The following is a 21934-nucleotide window of genomic DNA, read 5'->3' on the forward strand; positions in this document are numbered from 1 at the left end:
GTAATGTAAGAAAAGGGAATAATATGTATTGGGCGCTAAATAAGGCATATTGTGGGAACTACTCTTCAGACAAGAAATTTTTGCCTGAACAAGTCTGGCCAAACTGGGTGGCGGTTTGGGTCAAATCTTGATTTCAGAAGCTCTAAACCTAATTTCCACTGTTTGGCAAAGCAGACATTTGCTAATAGAAATCAATTTTATATCAAATTCTGTCAGGAGTGCTGTGGCTGTTACAGATTTCTCTATACAAGAACATGGAACCCGTGTTCTGCTCAGGTTGGACTGTTTAAAGTTTAAACCCCACTTTCCAACCTCCCCAGATTCTGCTGTGGAATTCTAGTCTGTCTTCTCCCCTGTACAGGACAGTTATTTATCCCAATAAAAATGGTAATAATAACTTTGTATGCACTTTTATTGTTTGCATGCCTGCTAACTTCAGGAGGATAAGGAATTTGTTGTGCAAGTGTGTAGGTATTGCCAGGACTTAGTGTGCTGAGGGAAGCAGAGAAATGACAGCCCCGTCATACCTGTTCAAATTACAGTCTTGCTGTGTCTCTGCTATTTCAGTACCTGTCTAGGTACTTCTTTTATAAAGAAATTTATTTTATAAAGAATTTAATTTCTAAGTGGTTCCTCTCCAGTTTTCTTCTTTTTTTCTTTAAGAGTGCTGTTGACTCATCCCTTAACATTAAGCAGCTACATTGGTGCCAAAATTACCTTAGTCACCCTGACTACTTGAGGAGATGTTTGAATCGTAGTGATTATTTCTCAGCAGGGCAGTTGAATGCACACACAAATATAAGTGGTAGGAATTCAGGCAATATTTCTTTTGCATGAAGTATGTAGTCTTATTCCAACTTTAAACTGTAGGCTGTAGTTGTTCTTCTCACAGATAATACCTGCAAGCTTAAGAGGAATCGGGGAACATGCCTATACCTGTATGGATGGTCAGGATTTGGCCTTAAGGTCACACACAAGACATACCTTTGCTTGTTTGTACAGGATGCCCCAATAACTTTTGTACCTTTTGTAGTTCATATTTCTTTCTTCTTCGTATTTCTTTCCTTCTTCTTTCTAATGTCCCTTAATGATGGCAAGAACAAAAGAGAGAACAAATATTCTGTAGACTGATTCCTATAGAAAAAGCCTGTTTCCAAGCAAGAAGCCTAAAGGTGAACCCTAATTACCAGTCTAGACACAGCCATACTGCTGAAGTCAGATGAAAACTTTCTTACTACCTGCAGTCATTGAGGAAAATATTTCGGCTGTCTTTCTGTTAGAAGCAGCACTTTCCATCACTGACATCTGTGCCTGTTGCCACCTGAGAGACCAACTATTGATAATGAAAGCAGAAACTGCACCTGGTTTGGAAAGCAGTTTTGCAGTAGGAAAATGGTGTTTTGTGAGCACTTTCTATCAGATATGTTCTCGATAATGCTTTTCAAAAGAATACAACAGAACTGAAAACTTTAAGATTATTAGAGATGTTGAATTTGGTGTGCTGGACAGATTACCTCTTTCTTTTAGGTATTGTAATCAGAGGTATTGGTTTTATAATCTTATGATAGAAAGGGGCAGGGACTGACCCTTTAGATTGTTCTTAGGAGAGTCTGGTGCTCTTTACTTGATTCTGTGACAATCTTTGTTGCCTATGAGTTTTTGTACACCTGATATTACAAATATTATTGGGATCTTATAGCTAAAAAATGGTAGGGTTTTTTCTTTTTTTTTTAAACTTTTTTCATAAGATTCAAGTTCTTATGGTGCATTATTGGCTTATGATTTTCCTTCTAGAAGTTACAAGTTTAGATTATACAGCACATCTAGGGTTCAGTATTTGAGATCTGGGTAATTAATTACATAGGCAGTGCAATTTTTCATTCTTTCTAGTAATGTTGCATGAATGAGCCTATGTTAGTAGTTCAAATGTTAATACAATAAATAACAAGAAGAATTTAAAGAAAACCATTTACTTCTATACTTCCATTGACTAAAAATGGCGGTCATCTGATCCGTGAACATAGCAAATGCAGAGTAATCATGGGATGGATTTCTTTTCAATGATTTTTTCTATGAGCTTTTGCAGACAGGGCAAAAGTGATGTTTTTCTGCTGCATGTCCCTATGTTTGTGAGAAGAAGGAATATCAGTGGAGCAAGAAACCTGCTTAAAAAAGAAACTCATCTCTGCTTATAATAAAAGTGAATCTCTCTTGCATTCTTTCTTCCTCGAGTTTAAATTAGCGTGGATGTTTAGATATTACTGAGAGTTCGTATCCCTCAGAAGTTTCTGCATCAACACAACTTCAATTCAAAGAGTATTTCTTATGTGATATGCACCACGAGACAGTGACGTGCTGACACTGTTGAGCTACTATGTTTTAGTGACCTTTGCTGTGAAATATAAGATCTATATGGGGTATTCCTAGAGGTCTATGTGGAAATTCACTCTGAACACGGACATGTTGAAACTGTGGTGTGTGTTGCATGGGTGGTTTATTTGGCTGAGGACAAATAGTAGGCACAGTCCAACTGAACAGGTATTCACATACATACCTGACTCTTCATCTGTCCCTGATCACGATGCTGGGGAGTCTCACTCCACCAGCCTGGCTTCACCGCCTCGCTGGGCAGGCCACCGGAGGAGCCAGGAGCACGTAAGCCTGGCCGGTCCCTGCTGTGCCTATCACCCAGTTCTCTCACAGCCGCGGAAGCCCACAACCTGAGCACTGAGGCAGGCTAGCAGGTGGGCTGCCTGCAATTTTAATCAGGTTTGTTTATAACTCAAAACTATAGAAAGAACAAATTTGGAATTTACTGCATGGATGATTCCCTCTTCTATGCATTTCTGACTCTAACACTATTATCCAATTTCTATAAACTATAAGGAGAAAAAAATTGTCTGTTTTAAATCTGATAATGGAAATTTCAAATGCTTCTGGCCTCCATCTTTTATCGGGGGTGGGTTGAAAATTTAAGACTTAAGATTCATTTATAAGTAAAATCAGAATATTATAGGTCTCCCTTTTACCATTAATGAAGGTTGACATGCTACATTTGCAAAAACTTTGAAATAATTTAATAAACCAGATCTTTTTTATTTTTAACAGAATATTATGATACCAGCATACAACAAGAGGGCTAATATAACTCAGACACTGAATCTGGAATATTGTCTGTCTTCTAGCAGTAAATGCTAAAGTACAGTATGTTTTATGGTCAGATATGTGTGAACATATCTGACCATAAATCAGTGCCTCAAGCTTCCCGCAAGGAAAGTTGAAAGAGTGCATCTCACAAGAGAGGAAAATGCATTTAAATTACTGCAGCTATAAAACAAACTGACATAACCCAAAGCAACAAATATGGGGAAGGAAATCTTCTGGGGCCGCATCAGTGCTCTGAGAAGATTTCAGCTGTTTTGTTTTCTTTCCTATCAGTGATCCAGTGTGGTTTACAAATAGAATAAAATCTATTCATTATGCTCCCTAATATTCAAACAGCTTCATCCCTTCTTTGGAGTCATTGTCTTACTGAAGCAGCGTAACACAGAGCTCAAAGAAAATGTTCCTTGGTCTCTTTCCTTGGGGATTTTCTCTTTGCAGTCAGAAGTGTGTCCAATTTATGTTGCTGTATGTGCACTCTGATTTGCAGGTGTTTCACCAATTTTGGGGGCATGAGGGAAGAATGTAGAGTTTTACTATAAATTAAAATGGTCTTCTAAGTCCTCATTTCAGGTAAAAGAACTGAGAAAGTTTGATCTAGTTTCTGCTAGAGATATCTCCCAGCACCATTTTCTCATTTGAGGCTTCATCCTCAAAGGTTTGCACTGCTCAGATTACATTATGATACAGTTTATTTCATTATAACTGCATCTAATTGATGATACTCAGTTAAGATTTTATCACTTGTACTGATTCTTAGTGGCATTTAGAGAGGAGGCTGGGCAATATGGATGGAATTCAATTTCTGAATAGATGTTTCAGACCCATTTATCATTTATTGCTGTTATCAAGATGATGGTGTACGTAACTAAAGAAGGCTAAATCATGAACGAAGGAGGAATGTTCCAAATTTATGCTGAAATAAAAAAAAAAAAGATTTTAGAGTCACTTGATGCCAACTCGTGGCCCTACTTAATAGTTTAATGTGATTTTTTAATCATCACTGAATTTTTGAACTCTGGCAATTAACTTTGTCTTGAACATATTGCTTCCCAATACGACCAGTACTGAGCTAACATATTCTAATAGGAGTTAAGAAGAAACAGTTTTGTAAAGAAGTTATCCTTGAAGCCAAGGATTCAGTAGTACTCACAAAAGACTTAGATGTATGTGGATAGAGAGAATTTACAAACAATACCTCGAATAATTAAAAGCTTGTCACATTACAGTGCTGGTGATTGAATAAGAATATGACAAAATTGTAGACCATATCTTGCCTTGATATTTTGTCTTAAAACTCGTCTCTGAGGCATAGGTATTTTAGACCTTATTGAGACATTGTCACCAAGGTGTACGTGTTTATACAAACAATGAAGGAGGAATGTCGCTGAGTGAAGTAACAGAATTATAGCATGTAGCTGAAGTACAGGAGCTTTTTTGTTGTGTTGGTTGGTTTTCTTGAAAGACGTTCTGCTTATTCTGATTATTTCTAAATGACAGCTGGCTCACTCTTCCACCTGATAATTGAAGTTCAAATTTCTATTTTGTTAAACTGAAGAGCTCTCTCTTACCAGACATCTTCTTGTCTGGATGGGTTTAACTTAGCAAAATATCTCTTATTTTTTTTATTATTTGAGCAGATTGGAAGGTCAGGTTATGTAACATCAATTAATTCAAATATTTCTTTATCTATCTTCCCCATTTTAATCATACTTTTCTGAAGCAGAGTCCAGTAGTGAAAAAAGAACTAATTCAGGTCTGTGGTCATGTGTAATGCCTACTAACAGAAACATAGATAATTAGATATTCATCTTCTACCATATAATAAAATATGTATTAATGTCTTTAATGCACATCATTGCATTTTCTGAAAACACAGGTAGGAAACAAGCCTTGACTTCCCTAACTTTCTTCCTTCACACTTTGTGAACCTTCATGAGCTCAAAGGGTCTGTGAGTGCTAATTCATGTTGTATGTCCAGGAGAATGCACGGAAAGAAAAAAATCACCGAAACCCAAAGCTTTGATCTTACATTATTCCTCTCTCTGCACCTTACCACTCTGGGCCACTGCAATCTGAACCCTTATGAAAGTTCAACACAGCAGCTGCCCACAAGGTTTCTGGCATCCAGACAACTTCAGAGCTACTGAGAGAATCTGTCTATCATCCAGCATCTCCTGAAAATATCAGTGGGTTGGCTCAGACTAGGCTTGGTAAAGGGATTAGAGTTCAAGAATGTGTTTTCTTTTCCGTGACAGGCTAGTTTACATAAGATTAAGTTCCTCTTTATTTGTTAAAATTCTCCCCAAAATGGAGAGGCATTCATTGATTTTTCTATTCAGCCATTACTGTTGTTACTAACTTCTTTCCATCTTAATTGTCATTTTAAAAAATTGGTCATGACTTCAGACAGTACTGAGTCTTCATGAGATACCTCATTGCTACACTTTAATAGCAGGTTGTTAAGAGTGTAATGGCTTTGGATTGTGGCTAAGTTATTCAGCAATGAATGGATATAAAATATGCAGTGAAATAGCAAGCATTGCCTGCTGCTGTAAAAGCTGGCCTTAGAGTGTTTCTTTCTTTTTCCAGAATTTAATGAATCACTTCAGTACTTAGAAAAGTGAGTGAATGGCACTGACCTGCATCAGACAGAGCATAAGCACATGATTCACAAACTTGCTTGACTGAAAATCTACTGAAACCTGTACAGTCCTCTGAGAGTTGCATCATGCTTTCAGCTCATCAAATAAATGCTGGGACACCATATACACTTCTGTGTAGGGTTTTAAAGATCTTTAGAAATAGAAAGCAGTAGTGTTCTGATTATTCTTTTAACTTAATCTGAAATTTTTTTTTCCAAACCAAGAGTTCTATGCACATACATTCCTGCTACTTAAGCTTGACCCCATGAGATTCGGCAGTCCTTTTGAATACCCACTTTCCAAAAAAAGGTGTTTTAAAGGATGAGTTTACTCTCGTGTACACTGAGTGCCTTTGAAACTAGAACTCCCTGAAGGCAGGGAAAATATTTTGTTACTTCCACTGTAGCTTTCCTCAATCAGCATGGTTGGCTCAAAGGAGGGAACTGGCAGACTTAACAAAGTCCTTGGCAAAAGGAATGTAACTTGCCAGATGAGACAGGGCAGGATGGAAAGGACTTGCTCCGAGCAGGTGGCAAAGATGAGAAGGATCATAAAATTGAGTGAGGCTTGAAGAGACATTAAGTTGGGAGTCAAGAGGAAAAGAAGGGTCTGGTTGAGAAAGAGACCTGGAGGAAATGAGACTTAAATGCACCTCAGGTGTGCAAAGTTTTAAAGATTTAACCTAAATGATCATGCTCCCTAAACCTAAGGACATATCTTAACAGCTTTGTGTTCAAGATTTCACAACTTGAAATCACTGTTCATAGAAATCACTGACCATAAGCTTTTGTGTTCAGTCAGGGTTATAGCCATACCAGTGATCCATGAGGCAGAGAAGAAATAATTTTCAAAGTTAGTTCAAAGCCTAAGAAAGGTTAAGAACTTCAGGTCAAGATATATATAACCTGAGCTGGATCAGTGTAGGAGAGGAGTGAAAAATATTTATCTCTTTCTTTAAAGGGTTCTAGGATGTTTTTTGTGGGAATTGTCAATTACTGAAAGTTGTGAGTTCTCATAAAGACATATTCATTTCTCTTTCATTAAGAAAGTTCTTTAGGTCCAAAATAGAATCTGTGATCAAATATTATCATTTCCTGGTACAGCTTCATTAATGGGATATTACAGTAGGAATATGTGTGTTTATGTGACTCATTTTTGCTGCTGTTTTTAAAAGAACGAACTTTATTAATCTTTCACAGTATCAAAAACCAGGCTTTTCCTTAGGTCTGTTGCTAGATGACAGGTTTACTTTGTCTTTCCCCTTAATACAAGGAGTTAAATACAGCAAGGAGTATATTTAGCAATATTATCATAACTGGAAGCAATATTTATTTTATCTGCAGTTGTAACTGGGAAGAAATAAGTCTTAAGAATGGTAAAGCTATAAGCCTACCAAGTCAAGAGTGTCTTGTGTATTAGCAGACTACTGCTATGGCTCCATCTGGACCCTGTGCAGCTTTCTCTCTACTAAATCTCTCTGAATATGTTTCTGATTTTGACCTATCATTGGAATATTGGCAAGATAAGAGAGAATAAAATATATTTGATGCTTCTTTCACTTGCGGGTCAATCTCAGTGTTTTATTTTGCCAGATAATACTGAAAAAAAGCGTTATGTATAGGTATTGATGAAAATGTTTTTATAGGCACTTACTGATACTGTTGAATTCTTCATCTCCTCTTTCTGCTCATGTGCATTTGTATAAATATATATTAACAGACATTTTGGGAAAGGTATGTAAGTGCTCTTTTTACTAATTTAACATCTACAATTTGAGAGAGAGTTTTTTTCTGTATTAAAGAAGGAAGAAGATTCACAAAGTTAATAAGGATCCTAGCAAAGAAAATGGACATGTAATGAATTAAAAACAACAAAAAAACCCCAACCCTAACCCCTTGAGTGTATAGGTTTGGTATGTCATCTGCTAAACAACTCTTTGAGCACCTACGTGAATCATTATGCCCAGCATACCCTTCTAAACCCTGAATACATTTGAATAACTGTAGTAAACTGAGTTTCCCCCTGCTTTACAGTAAAGAAGAATGTACAAAGCCTCTGATCTACTGAATACTATGATCAATTTACAGCTTCAAATAACTAAAAGTATTTTCATTATCCTTTGAAGTTTATGTTGATGTAAAACTACAAAGTTAATTTAATATGGTCCCATCAAAAATTGCAAAGAACATAAACTTTCCCTGCATAAAGTTACTGTGTTGTGTGAAATACAGTGTCAGATTGGTAACGAGATGAATTCTACTGAGATTTTCCTCTGAATATATTTGTAATTTTAGATATTCCATCAGAATCTAGTAGTTTGAAATATTTTATTGCTTCTGTGTGTTTTATCTTGCAAAGATGAGTTAATAATGAGTCAGAACAAATACAGAAATAACAGTGCAGGTGTTCAGTGAGATGAATTTTCCAGCAGGTTTTTAGAAGTGAACTAAAGCCTGTTTCAATCACAGTCTCTTTGGATGAATTCTGCAGTATGGTGCAATGTAGTTGAAATATATAATCTGTTGGTTTTACAGAATAAATACAAGAAACTATGAATTACAGGATCCTATCACCAGAGGTTTTGATGATACTTTAAATGACAGAGTAAAGGCAAGGTATTTGTTTAGTTACCAGAACACTGCAAGGCTAGTGGAGCCCTGTAATTTAATGCTTGTGCTCTTCCTTATTTTTTCTTAAATAAGATTTTTCAGTCTGTTCTTGTTAAAAATTATTTGATGCGAATTTTTTTTTTGCTGCTGAAGAGTCATGGTAGCATTAAGTTCCCTTAACACAACAGCAGAAGAGGTTAATAGTTTAAGACTCCAAACTGCTCCTTCCCCATCACATTTAAATGCCTTACTCTTAGTGTCATACCACAGCACATAGAAGTGATAGATGTTTGAAAAACTTCCAGAAATGCTGGATTTGGGGTGTCCAAACAAGCTTCTGGCAGAATTAGATTTGGATCTAAGGTTATCAATTCTTGTCCTCATTTTCAGTGTACTTGTTGAAGTGAACATACAGAAGGCTCAGAAATCCCTCAGTGACTTTCTGTTCTAGATAACATATAGAGTTGTTTGACTTGCTTAGGAGGAGTAAACGTGGACCAGCACTTCTATTTTTTTCTTGTCACCAGCTGAAACTGGGGGCCAACAATACAGTGAACCAAAACCCCAATAGCAATAAATTCAAGTAAAAAGTAAAATTTTTTGATGGGTTAATTTTGTATCAGATTATTTTTTGAAATAAGGTGTCATCTGTGCATGTCACTACCTTTATGCTGGATTAAATACTGTCTTCTGTAGGATTTTAATTATTTCCACACTACTTTCACTCTCTAAATGTTTTCCTCCAGTGTACTCATGCCTTCAGAAAGATGTTGAAAATCCTTCTCTGAATTGCTACTTATTGTTCACTCATCCCCGCTTTTTGGTCCCTTACGAATAACAAGGTTTCTGGTGTTGCGTACAAAGGAGTAAGTTTTCTAAGCAGCACTAAAAAATAGATTCTTTGTTTAAATTTAAGCTTATGATCTACTGTAAAGTTTGAAGAACAAATTCCTTTTATGATACTAATTTCAGGTTGTCATTTCATGCTTCTTGTTCATATCTAATTTATTAGATCACTTTGTGCAGACTTTTTCTTTCAAAGTCAGTACCTGTAATTAAAGCTGTCTGTAACTAATAATGAGTAATTTATTGCACAAAATTTTTTCTCTTTTGTAAAAAACTTAAAATATGCATGATGAAGATTTCTAAGCTTCCATATTAATTGCAAATGAATTGTGTATGGACTCACGTACAAAGAGATGTCCAAAGAAAGTTGCTCTTTTTGATGGCAGGTTGGTTAATTTAAACAAGAGCTGTTGATGGTGTACTGAGGTGCAGAGTTCACAGCTTTCAATGATATCAAGTTAGGAAAGTCAAATTTGGTTTTGGCAGCATATAACTAAAAAAAATATCTCTAAATCTCTTTCTTTCTGGAATGACATTTTACCAATTTCTCTTCGGTAGAAATTTAATTTCATTCACATTAATAATAATTTGGCAATTCCAATTGTAACAAACATGTATAAGTTAATACAAAACATGAACAAAATTGTGATCCAGTTATCAAATACATTCCTCTAGGTGTGGACTTGTTCAAAGCATGTGTCAAAAATCCCACTGTTTTTACAGTATGATGGTTGGTTTCTTAATTGTATTGAAGGCTGAGGAAGATCTTCCAACGATCACAAAGTGCATGTATGTTTCAGTGCAGCATTTCAGAAATCACACTGCCTTTCCGAGGTGCCTTGTATTGGAAGGAAAGTGGTTTGAACAAAAATAGGGATACTAGGAGAGGAAAGATGAAAGTTGATGAAAGACTAGTTTTAAAAAGCAATAATTTGTAACAAATATAGGAAGGGAAGTAAAACGCAGTAAAATTAGAGATTATAAAGTGAGAGAGAATTTGCAAAGTGCAAAAGATAGCCAGGGAAATTTTGTTCTGTGGTTGAACTAAAGATAGTAAATTTTTAGAAGTGGAATAACTGGCACAACTGAAAGGAATATTGTATGTTCTACAGAAATTGAAATCTGTTGTTCTTTGAGGCTTCATTTTTATAAGTAATTTTAATTTTTCTCTGTCCTTAGTTACAGTATATTCAAAACATTACAGCTTCCCTGTAAATTTTATATACATTTTCTTCTCCAAGTATTTAAGATATTAACTTAGTAGGTGATACATTTTCTTACTGTAGACTTTCCAACTTAACGAAGTGAGATGAACAAACTTAGAAAATTGACAAAAAAAGTTATTCACTAACAAAAAAAATCTATTAATTCTTTGAATTATTATTCTTGAATACTTGTATTCAATATTTGCTTAGTTCTGTCTACAGAATCCATTTGCTTTTATTGGGGATGTGGGTGTGTGTATTAATGAGAAAGGTGAGTTAGATTTTTGTAATAGTTGACTGGATAGAATAAATACAGCAACTGCTTCCACATGATATAAAACTTGTATATTTATAATTTAGCAATAGGTTTATGGAAAAAGGCCAATATTTTTCTGTCTTTGTATGCCTGTTAAGGTGTATTGTTGTTTAGAATATGGAACCCTCCAGCTCCTGCATGCTGTGTTACAATTTTAACTGTAAATACAAGATAGTGTCCTATTTATGAATTCCAGTCTCAAAAGCTAATTTAATTGGTGTATTCCAACTACTATTGCTTATTTCACACTCCAATAGGTAAAGATGCATTAATAATCGAAGTTTCAAACTGTAATTAACGTTAGCTTTAGGCTCCTGACAATGAAATGATTACATTTTTATGTATGTCTTGATACACAAAGTTAATCTAACCTGTGAATGAATAACGAAAGGAGCACACATTTACTCTCTAATGCAAATCACTACATGTGATTGTGTTCTGTGCAACTGCCAAGGAGGAAAAAAGTAAGATACTAGCGGCAGTAAAATCTGTATGGATGTCCCTCATTCATCTACTTCAGCTCTGTAGGTGACTACAGTGAGCTGTGGATGGTGTGTTTCATCTCATTTGTTTCCACGCTGTTACTTCATATGCTATTCAGTTACAGAACAGTGCTCGTTTTCTTCATTTGCATGAGTTTGGGTAAAAGGTGACAGGGTGGCTGTCTAAAGAAGAAAGGTGTGATTTTTCCATCTTACCATGCAAGTTTGCTACACAAAGCCCTACCGCTACCCCTCCAGTGAAAGGGTCTTTCAGAACCCATGTTGCCATCTTTCCCTTGAAACTACAAAGTAGTCTTCCAATTACTTTTATGATTCTGAAGTAGTTAGTCATCTCGCTCTCTTTTAATATAGGTCAGGGAACATGCAGCTATAAATCACTAGCAAGCAGGATCTAAAAACATGACAGTGACGCAAAGAATCTGTTTCCAAATCGTTGGATCAGCAATTCTGTTTCTTCACTGTGGTTTAATGTTGATTAAACCAAGCTAAACATTAGTGACAGATTTTATTGCCCATTATGGTCATTACAAGTAACAAGTAAGCTGAAAGCAAAATATTATCCTAATGCACTTTGCTACACTAAGTGTTTGTAATAAAATGACAGTGGTGATGTTTATAAGCAGGGCAGAGGAGGTGAAACGGAAAGAGCAGAGGTGCTGTGAGTCTGCCATGCCTTGCCAGGCCTGAGAGCCGGGCGCTGGGCTCGGCGCTGGAGGTTCATCAGCTGCGCAGGGCAGCTGAGAGCACTTGGCACTGCCAGCACGCGCGCCCCTCCTGGTGCTGCGGAGGGCACTCGCATAGTTTGGATTTAAAAGTGAAAGTATGTGAAGCAGCTGAATATATTTTTCGATGAGAAATACATTTATTACCACATTGTAAGCAAATATAACCAAAAAATGTTCAGATTAATTGTTACTTGTGAAAGAGCTATTGATCTACTTTTTAATAAAAAATGGAAACCAGATTTGGCTCTTTGAATAGGAAGTGGGTAAAAAGTAGTTTTGAGGAGCTCCCTATTCTGTTGAAAGGACATATGTGTATAGGATAGCAGTTAATATTTATTTTTTCATGCATGGTCTTAGTTCTTCTCAGTTCCTGCCTGTTTTCATCTATATTCCCACTGATACCTTTTGTTCTCCCTTTCACTCCTCACCCAATCTTTGTACTCCCACAGACTTCCTCCCTTAACGTTTCTTTCTGTAGGGAGCAGTGGACACAAATGCTTTCATTTAGAAATTCCATCTGGGACCTTCTCAGTTCATGACAGGAAGAAAAGGAAAATATAAAGGGGAAGTCAGGCAGGATAATAAGCTGGGAAATTAGCATCTCTCTTGTGCTTCTAAATTCTCTTCACAAATCAAGTGGTGCCTGCCTGAGATACTAAAATGCAACTCACAAAAGGCTGAGCACATATTCGAAATAAGATGATGCTAATATTTTGGATTTGGCTCCTTTTTAGTGAAACAGCACTGGATAGACTAGTTTGAGTCACAGACACATTAGATATATACTTTTTATCCGGGCTTCCCAAACCAAATAATTAGTAGCTGCATCACAGAAGTATTTTAAGAATGGCTTCTGAACTCCATAGTCATGTAGAAAAGTTTGGTGCGGGCAGTGTGATCTAAGTGTGATGGATGAAGTGGCGTCTGCAGAAACTTGCAGCAGAGAAAATTGCCCGATGTGCTGGCCCACGTGGTGCCTGGGCAGCTGCCTGGGGAGCTGCCTGCCACCGTGGGCTTTGCCTTCTTTTTGTGGTGGTCTGTTTCTCAGGAGCCCATTCGCAGTATTTGGCCCATTTTCTTAAATCTACGTTAGATATGGATTCAGTACATAAAAGCAGTTAGTGCTTAATGCAGAAGTAGCCAAAATTCCTTGCTGAACTGGACAAATGCCAAAAGCTTCCTAAAGGAATGAAATCCTCCCATATATATATTACACTGGAGAGAACGGTGGGGTGCGGTGAATAGCTCTGGGAACAGATCGCTGAGGTGATGATACTCTTCCAAGGGTGCTACAAGTCCTTTCTCAGCATGCATGTGAGTCCTTGAAGTTTGTCAAAGAAATCCCTAGTATATTGTGTCTTGTTTGCAGTAGCTGGGCCTCCTGATAAAACCCAGGGCCCCCACGCCAGCACAGCCCTCTTTCAGATATATGACACAGCCCTGGCAGGAAAGCTGCATCTGAATTTCTTGAGAGCCGTAGGAAATTCAAGACTAGGCCCTGCTGAACTATTGTGTGAACAGATCAATACCTTGACATTTGTTTAACTGGTGGGAATCTAGATAGATGGTATTTGGTAACATGCATCACTTTATCTCTCATTATTTACTTTTTCAGCTAAAACTCCATTTTACCCTGTTTTGCAGGTTTTCAATTATACCTAATTCAAAACTATGGTACTTTAAATAGGATAAATTAACTGATGTTAGTGTGAAAGAGAACCCTCTTTCTCCCTCGTGTTGGCAGGGCTAGTGGAGTAGTGATTCTCTGATGGGTTGTGTCAATATGCAAATATGTTCTTCCATTACAGCCCAAGCACGGGAAAAGTTAGACTGGGGAAATGCACCCGCAGCACTAAAATGGGTGCCACTCACAATGTACTATGTCGATCTGCAATTTACCCTTTTTTTCAGTGCTTTGAAGGATAAGAAAAAAAAAATTAATACAAATATTATCATATTAAGCCATACAGATTTTCAGTGGATTGCACTCACACCCAGGAAAGAGACTGTTCTGTGCACTGTGCAAATATAAATCTGGTATCAAAGCATCAATCGTTTTTTATTTCTTGTTTTAAAAGGATTTTCTTTTTCTCACAAACCTTATGGACTAAAGGCTTTTACTTCTTCTAGTGAAAGGTGAAGATCAGAAAATAATGTATATATAAAAGAAAAAAAAAAATCAGGTTTTCTGTTTCTGATATACCAGGGTTGCATTTGGTCCTTACGCTACAATAAGTATTGAGGAACACTCTTTACATCTCATTATATTTTAAGGTATAGATATGTATTTTAAGGTATGATATTTAAGGTTGTTTCAAGTGATATCTTTCTTTTGTTAGCTTGTGATACTTACCACTTTAAAATTAAAGAGATTTCTTTATCAGTAGGAATTTGGGGAAGTGTATGACACATTTTCACTATGAGATTAGTCGCATCTGCCTGTGTTTGGGAGAATTCTGCCCGTGGGGGATCAATCACGTAGGAAAGTCCCCCTTTTTCCCAAGACTATTGTGGTTTGCAAGTTGCTGATTTCTGCCCACTTTGTTGAAAAATGACCTAGTTTGTGACCCAAGCAGTGTCGTATTTTATTAAAAAAAGAAAAAAAGCGTGAGCCTGGGATGAACTAAAAGTGTTTCTATCCCTATATTTTCACATCTTATCTGTATGTAGATGCTCAGGATAAATAATGGTAATTGTTATTGTCATTCTGATTTTACTTATTTGCATTTGAATAAACAAGAAAGGATTTTTACAAATTGAATCTAGTTCTGTCAGGATGACCTGAGCCACTTTTGACCAAAAATAGATAAATACAATTAATATGTCTCTCCTTCATCTGCTGACCTGGTCATGGACTTTCATAATGAAAGGCCCATTTGTAGAACTGGAGAAACTGTTTTTGATAGAAATTAAATTGATACTGAAAAATGCGTGACAATATTTGAATTATAGTAAAATTTAATGGGAAAGAAAATATCTACATCTCAAAATGATGCTGCTATTTTCAAATTTACTGGTATTTAAAAGCAAAGAGAGAAGACTTGTAAAAACTAAGCCAAATACGATCTTTTCCCCCAGTTTCTGCTATTTTTTTTTTCCCAAAAGAAATTGAGTAATAGTTGCCTGGTTAGTTATTCACTGCAGATGTAAAATATTTTATTTCCTGACATTTTTATGTCTCCAGATTTCAGTTCAGATCTGACAAGTGACAGATATTCCATGCCTCATTTGTACATCAAGCTCCTTTTTTCTAAGCATGCCATTGTCTTAAAATACAAATATGGAAATCAATATACAGATGCTTTTAACAAAGGGAGCATTGTAAAGTATCTGCTGAATTAGCTTCCGTGGAATCATCTGTCACTTTCTTGACAGCCCAGCTTTTAACAATGATGATATAATCTAAAGTGTTCAGTCTAAAGTTGTGTTAGATTTATAATGTTTTAATTGTGATCTACTTTGTTACATTTTGAGTGAGTCAGACCAGATGGTGTGAGGAATATATTAATTAAATTACGGGGATATTATAAAGATACATGAGCCCTTTCCATCTTCAGAAAGGTTGAACGTTCCTTTTTATTCTTGCATTTATGTTTAATCATTCCAAATGTCATGAATAATTGCATTTTATTAACAATAGTAAAGAAAAACACCCTGTTCTTTTGAACTGAAGCCTGTGTGTGGAGGTGCTTTTTTTTTTTTTTAATTATTATTGTTTATTTTGAATCAGATACTTTTCACTTGCTTTGTTTAATGGAGAAATTTGGAAAATGGACTTGAAATAACAGATTAAGTTATTCTGTATAGTCCTATGAAATGCTAATAATAGATTCCTAGTCAAATAATTAAAGCTTCTATCGGTGAATATTTTGGTAGTGGGAGTCTTCTATTATAAATGTAATATGTGATGGAGGCTCATTATAACTAACTGTTGCTTCTGTGGCTGTAAAATCATCACAGCTGTTGGTATTAATTAGCACTATCTATCTGTTCTTTACCCTGAGTGGAGGCTGTAGCACAGACACATTCTAGGAGATTACATAGCTAAATTGTTTCAGGATTTTCCTACTGTTGGCATGGTTGGCTTTATAATCCTAGTAGGAGCGCTGTGTGTGTGTGTGTATAAACTGTGTGCTTACCTTGATGGATAGCAACGGTCACATCAGAGTCATCATCACGGTTTACATGCACGGAGTACTCCTGTTTTGCTATTTTTAGCTCCTTCTGAAAGAATGGATCTCTATGAACCCTTGCTTCTGCCGTATCTGGGTATCTCTGAAATGATTGCTCTTTTCCCAGTACTGTGATCCCAGCACATTTTGCAGGTGCTTCTTTCCCAGCTGTATTGTTATGGTGAGATCTTGTACTGCTCCTTTAAGCCAGTAGCAGGAAGCAAGGAGATAAGCAAGAGGATACGGGGAAGAAGTTCCATAGTGAGCATGAGAGAGAAGTTTAGTGTTAATATTTTCCCTCTTTCTTACAGTAGCTGCTCTTTTTTACTGTTACGAGAAAGTGATTTTTTTCTGTGCCTTTTCGGCACTGTTAGCAGGGACATCTCTGGGCCTGTGTTGCTGCTTATGTATACTGGCATAAAAACATATTTATAAATTGCATAATTCTGGATGAAGTTACAAACTGGAAGGTCAAGAATATAAAAATGGAATTGAGAAAGAGGGAAAGGAGTATTTATTGTGGTGATTGTTTGCATTTGGCTTGTTTATTAGGCTAACTAAATCAGCCTGTATTTGGAGGATATACATATGTACTTTTTTTCCAAGAGTCTTATAGCTTTTTTGAGACTGGTAACCCCTACTATAACATCATGTCAGCATTTCTGTTCCTAATGACTGAAAACTAATGCTCTGGATTTGACGCTTGTCCATGTTAAATACCCAACCCCTCCAAATGCTATACTTTTATACTTGTACCATGGAGTATGCATTTGTTGCTTCACCAAATCAAAAGTAACACATGTATACAATCTAGAATAATACATTTCTGAGATGATAAATATTATATGAACATCACAAATCTGTCCACTTTAAAAAAAAAAGAAGAGAGACCAGAAAATGGCACAAAAGATACCAATTTTCATTATGGTTGTAAGACTATAATCATCTCAGCCTGTTCTAAAGCCACACTATGGATGATGAGCAGTTGAAATCCAATTTGAATTCATAATACCACATTTAATTTACAGTACCACCTGTCAATAAGAAACAGAGACATATCTTCTGAGATATCCATAGGGACTGTTCACTTACAATTAACCTTCCTTTTTTTTTTTAGCATTCTTTGTCATTGCAATGGATTGTTTGTGCTATTTCCCAGTTTTGTAGCAATACCTCACTAAAAAGTACTTGAATTTTTATCTAATATTTTTTATTAAATGTAACAGAAGATGTTTCCTGTAATCTTTCCTGTTGTTTACTGTCCATCCCTTTTTCCCTTCTGTCTGTGCCCACATTAGCAGCTAACCCACAGTAAAAGTGGAGAAGCCTTGCCAAATTCTTGAAAGGTCTAAGTAATATCATACACTTTTAGGTCAGAATATCTAGTATAAAATGTAACTAGTGCAGCTCTGTTTTTTGAAAGAGGATGTCACAAACAGATGAAACGATGATAAATTGGGCATTGGCACAGATTTAACCTAGTCATTATTCTCATCAGACTGTAATTTTGGGTTCCTCTTTAAATGACAGCGCATGATGATAGCTGACCTCTAGTTTGGATTCATATTATCATGCTTAACATGTTCAACTAATATTTTCCAACAGCTGAAAGTGCAAATGCATATCTTCTAAGATGTTCATATAAACACTGTTCGTATCTATCTATCCACAAATACTGTGGATAATACAGATGGCTGGTACTTAAAATCCAGGAGGTAAAATAAGAGTTCCTCTGAATATGAACATTTGAAATTGGGGGGAAAAAGAACCCACAAAACCAAACCATTTAATGATTTTTTTCCCCATTCAGCCTTATACTTCTTAATTCCAGAAGCAATAAAGTTTATTTCAGTGTTGGCACATCTAAGAGGATTATGCTAGTTTGACAAAGCTCCTGAGTCTTTCAAAATCTTTCTTGAAAAAACATATTCCACTGATGTTTTGTCACTTAATAACATATGGTGAGGAAATAATGCAGCTTCATCAATAATCTCTCATGGCTTCTGTGATGTTTTCCTCTTAACGTGAGACTCAAAACATAAAGCTAAATAAAAAAAACTCTCTAGGGAGAATTACTTCCTTTTTTTCCCTGTAAAGCTTGGAAAAGAAATGAAGCCCAAACGATATGCAAACTATCTTGGCATCAGTCTCAGTTTGCAGGCTCCCTCTTAGCCTGTACTCTGAAGCAAATTGCATTTTGGTCCTTTTTTGTTTTCATTTGAAATGCAATGTGACCCGTGAAAAGGAACATGATTTAGATACACCAGCTTCTTTTTTTCTTGTTTTTTGTTTTGGTTTTTTTTTTCAAAATCCCTAAATCCTTCCAGTTAACACTCGCTGTTAAGCTAACCACTATCACAGCTCACTAGATACTCTTGACCTGAGTTTTAGTATTGCAGCAAAAGCTCCACGCAGTCCTTCTGATCTTTGAGATGGTATGATTATCACCAGTGAACATGGATTGTGATTTTGTCATTTTTTTTTTTCAACAGCATTTTTTTTGTCTGTGAATTGTGATTAGTGGCTAACAAAGTGGGTTTGGTGAAGTCTTGTGATCTTGAGTGAGTTTTCTCATTACCTTGTAATTAACCCTTATGTATAAAATAGTGATAATATTTACTCTTCATGGTATACAATTTTGAGAGCAAAGCAGAACATGTTTATGTTGGGCAGCTGTATTATTTATTGTATATGTATTTAGGATGATCTGATATTCACAAAATTTTAAGAATTCAAAATGGAAGCATACATACTACAGAAATATTTCCATCTCAGAATCCTGCTGGTAACCAAAACACTAGAGGAACTGGTTTCTTTCTTCTGTTCTCACACCTCTGGTTTGCACTCAGCAAAGCAGAGAGGGAAATGAAATTGTACTAGAACAGCACAGAAAAGAAGCCAAAAGCAAACTGTTCCCCCCCTGCCCCCACCTCATCCTAAACTCTAAAATTTCTGTCACTTGCATTATTTAAAAGGGCCTTGAAAACTGTAAACCTATTAGCACCGCAGTCTATATAATGCCAAGTAGTTAGCCAAAGGCAGTACATCCTTTAATTTTCCAAAGTGGGAAATTATCTTCCTAGCAGGAAGTTATAATAATGTCATCTTTTAGGACTTCAAAAGTATAGATCTGAGAATCATAGATTGTCTTTCTAAAATGTAATAGCTCATGTACTCACATAGTTGATCTTCTTACAGTGAGCAACAGTCAATTATCAGATACTTGTCCAAATTAAACTATTCTTAATTTTGAAAGTCATTTTCACTCAAGTATTTTTCTTCCCACTTCCTGGTACTGACAGCGTTGTTTGGAGGAGAACTATCCCACACTGACTTTGCTAGTGGCTTTCGTGTTTGAAATTGATGAATGAAGCTCTTATCCTTAGATAAATCCAGATTCATCTGGGGGAGTAGCTGAGCACATATTCTGTGTCCTGCTCATCTGCCTTTCCAAAGTTCAAAAAATACTCAAACCACTTTGAACCAAGTCACCAAAATAACAGGAAAGATACTTGTTTATATGTGTTTGCTTTAAATCACAGCAGCCTGAAGCACTGCTTGTTGTGTTAAGCTTTACAGGAAAAAGCAGAAACAAGGAAATTCAGAAAACGTAAATGATATTTTGTGTGAAAAGAAAGGTTTGCTGTTTTACAACTTCTTTGCCAAAAATACAGCTTTAATGTCTCTGCCTGGTTATTAAATGGCTAGGCATGAGATTGCCATGTTTTACCAGCAACTATTAGAAATTTCCTGTGAAATCTGAGTAGTTACGTATACAGATGCGTAGTTACACTCCTATTACAAGTATTCAGCTTATTTCCTACTACTGTTATCTCTTTGTAATAAGCCTGAAAAACAGTAAGCTGCAGCTCGCTTTCAATACATGATGGGTTGCAGCTCACTTTCAATACATGATGGGTTTAGCTAGCACACTTCTTAAAGCAGAACTTCTCTCTTGGCTTGACCCAGAAGGAGCCTGTTATCTCTATGCACCATTTCATAACTAATGTATACGTATGATTTTCTGCTGGTGGAAGAAAGCACAAACCACTTTCCTAGACGATCAGTAAGAGTATTTTCCTCTTGATGTTTGTTATTATAGAGGAGAGAAAAGATGCCCATCTTGTGTAAGGTGAGATCAGCTAATCTGCTATGACCAAGAAGTTGATTTTCCTCAGGAACTGCTTTTACCCTGAAATATCACATTTATTATGATTAAATAAGAGGTGAATTTTTCTCCTTGATATCAGCACTGTCAAGGATATAGCTTACAGTACTGAGAACAGAGATCTCTGTGAGTATGTAATGGACCTAATGCATCAAATGTAATGGTGTGAGTGATCTCATATAATTATTTCCAAGGGGTGTTGAGTCCACATGCTATCAGCATTAGTGTGCAGATGCCACAAGAAACCTGAGACTATAATTTCCGCATCCAATTCGCATCATGGATATGGAAATAGAAGTAATTTCAGATAGTAGATAGATATCCCAAGCCAATAAAAAACATATATAGCTCAATTTTGTCTTCAGCACTATAATAGAAGGTAAACAGCCGTTCAGACACAGTATAGTACTCACATTGCTCTGGACACATGCAGTTACATCTTGGAAACAATTAGTGATTGTGCAATGTGAAAGGTATCTTCCTAAACTCAAAAAAAATGGTGGCTTTTTAGGTCCTGTTATGATCTCAAATTTCACTGAGTACCTGGGGAGGGGGGCAATCTTCACTTGGACAAAATATTTTATTTTGGGCTTTCACACTCACTGGTATCCTAACAGTTTTCAACAGAAGCAGAACAGAAGCAATGGAAAGAAAGCATCTGACTTACGCAACCAAAAAGATCTTGTTTATTGAAGCAAACAAGTTTCCATGTATATTTTTTACATGACCAAAGAACATAAAGTCTTATTTCATAAGCATATAAAATATTGTCTCTGGTTTACTTGTTACTGTTGAGTGCAGTTCTATGTCACTTCAGCATATGGGTTTTGTGTGTGTGTGCAGAGGAATGTTAAAAGCTGGGTGTTTTCTCTGTGCTGGGATATGGGGATAGTGATGAGGTTCCTCACCTGTGGACAAATTCTTAATGAGTTAGCACAGAGAACAGGAGAGGTTTAGCTTCCATATACTCTGTAAGCATAAAAGGGTTGAAGTTTGCTGCCTATATTTATCTTTCTGCTGCCGTTTGTCTCTGTTGGCCAGACATGTTAGATTGTAAATTGCTTAGGGCAGGCATGGCACAGGGAGGTCGAATTTTTGGTCTGTCAGTATGTTCACAATAAATATAGTTAATGACAGCAGCACAAATGTTCAAAGACTTCAGTATTTGTTTCAAATGAATATATATAGTGAACATGAGTCATGTTCTTAGCAAGGCTCTATGTTTTTAAACTATTAAATAAATGTTTACAGAATTAATAAGTATCATTTTATAACCAGATAGTGAGTTCTTAGTGAGATTTGAATAGTAATTGAAAATGTGATGATAGTTTCCTTTGGAAAATGTAATAATCTGTAATGATAATGATAGTGTTTATTACTTTTATAATAATTGATATTGCATTTGTAAAACTATAATAATTTTAACTGTGCAATTCCTCTATATTCACATGTGTTTGGTATAGAGATAGTTACTGATTTATGTTATTGGTAACTTGAACATACATCTTGGATGAAAACCCTTTGATTAGAAAACTGAAATTTTCATAGGTTTATGAGAAAATCATGACACTTGAATTTGGTCA

The sequence above is a fragment of the Nyctibius grandis genome, chromosome 22 (assembly GCF_013368605.1).
Source record: "Nyctibius grandis isolate bNycGra1 chromosome 22, bNycGra1.pri, whole genome shotgun sequence".
NCBI lineage: Eukaryota > Metazoa > Chordata > Aves > Nyctibiiformes > Nyctibiidae > Nyctibius > Nyctibius grandis.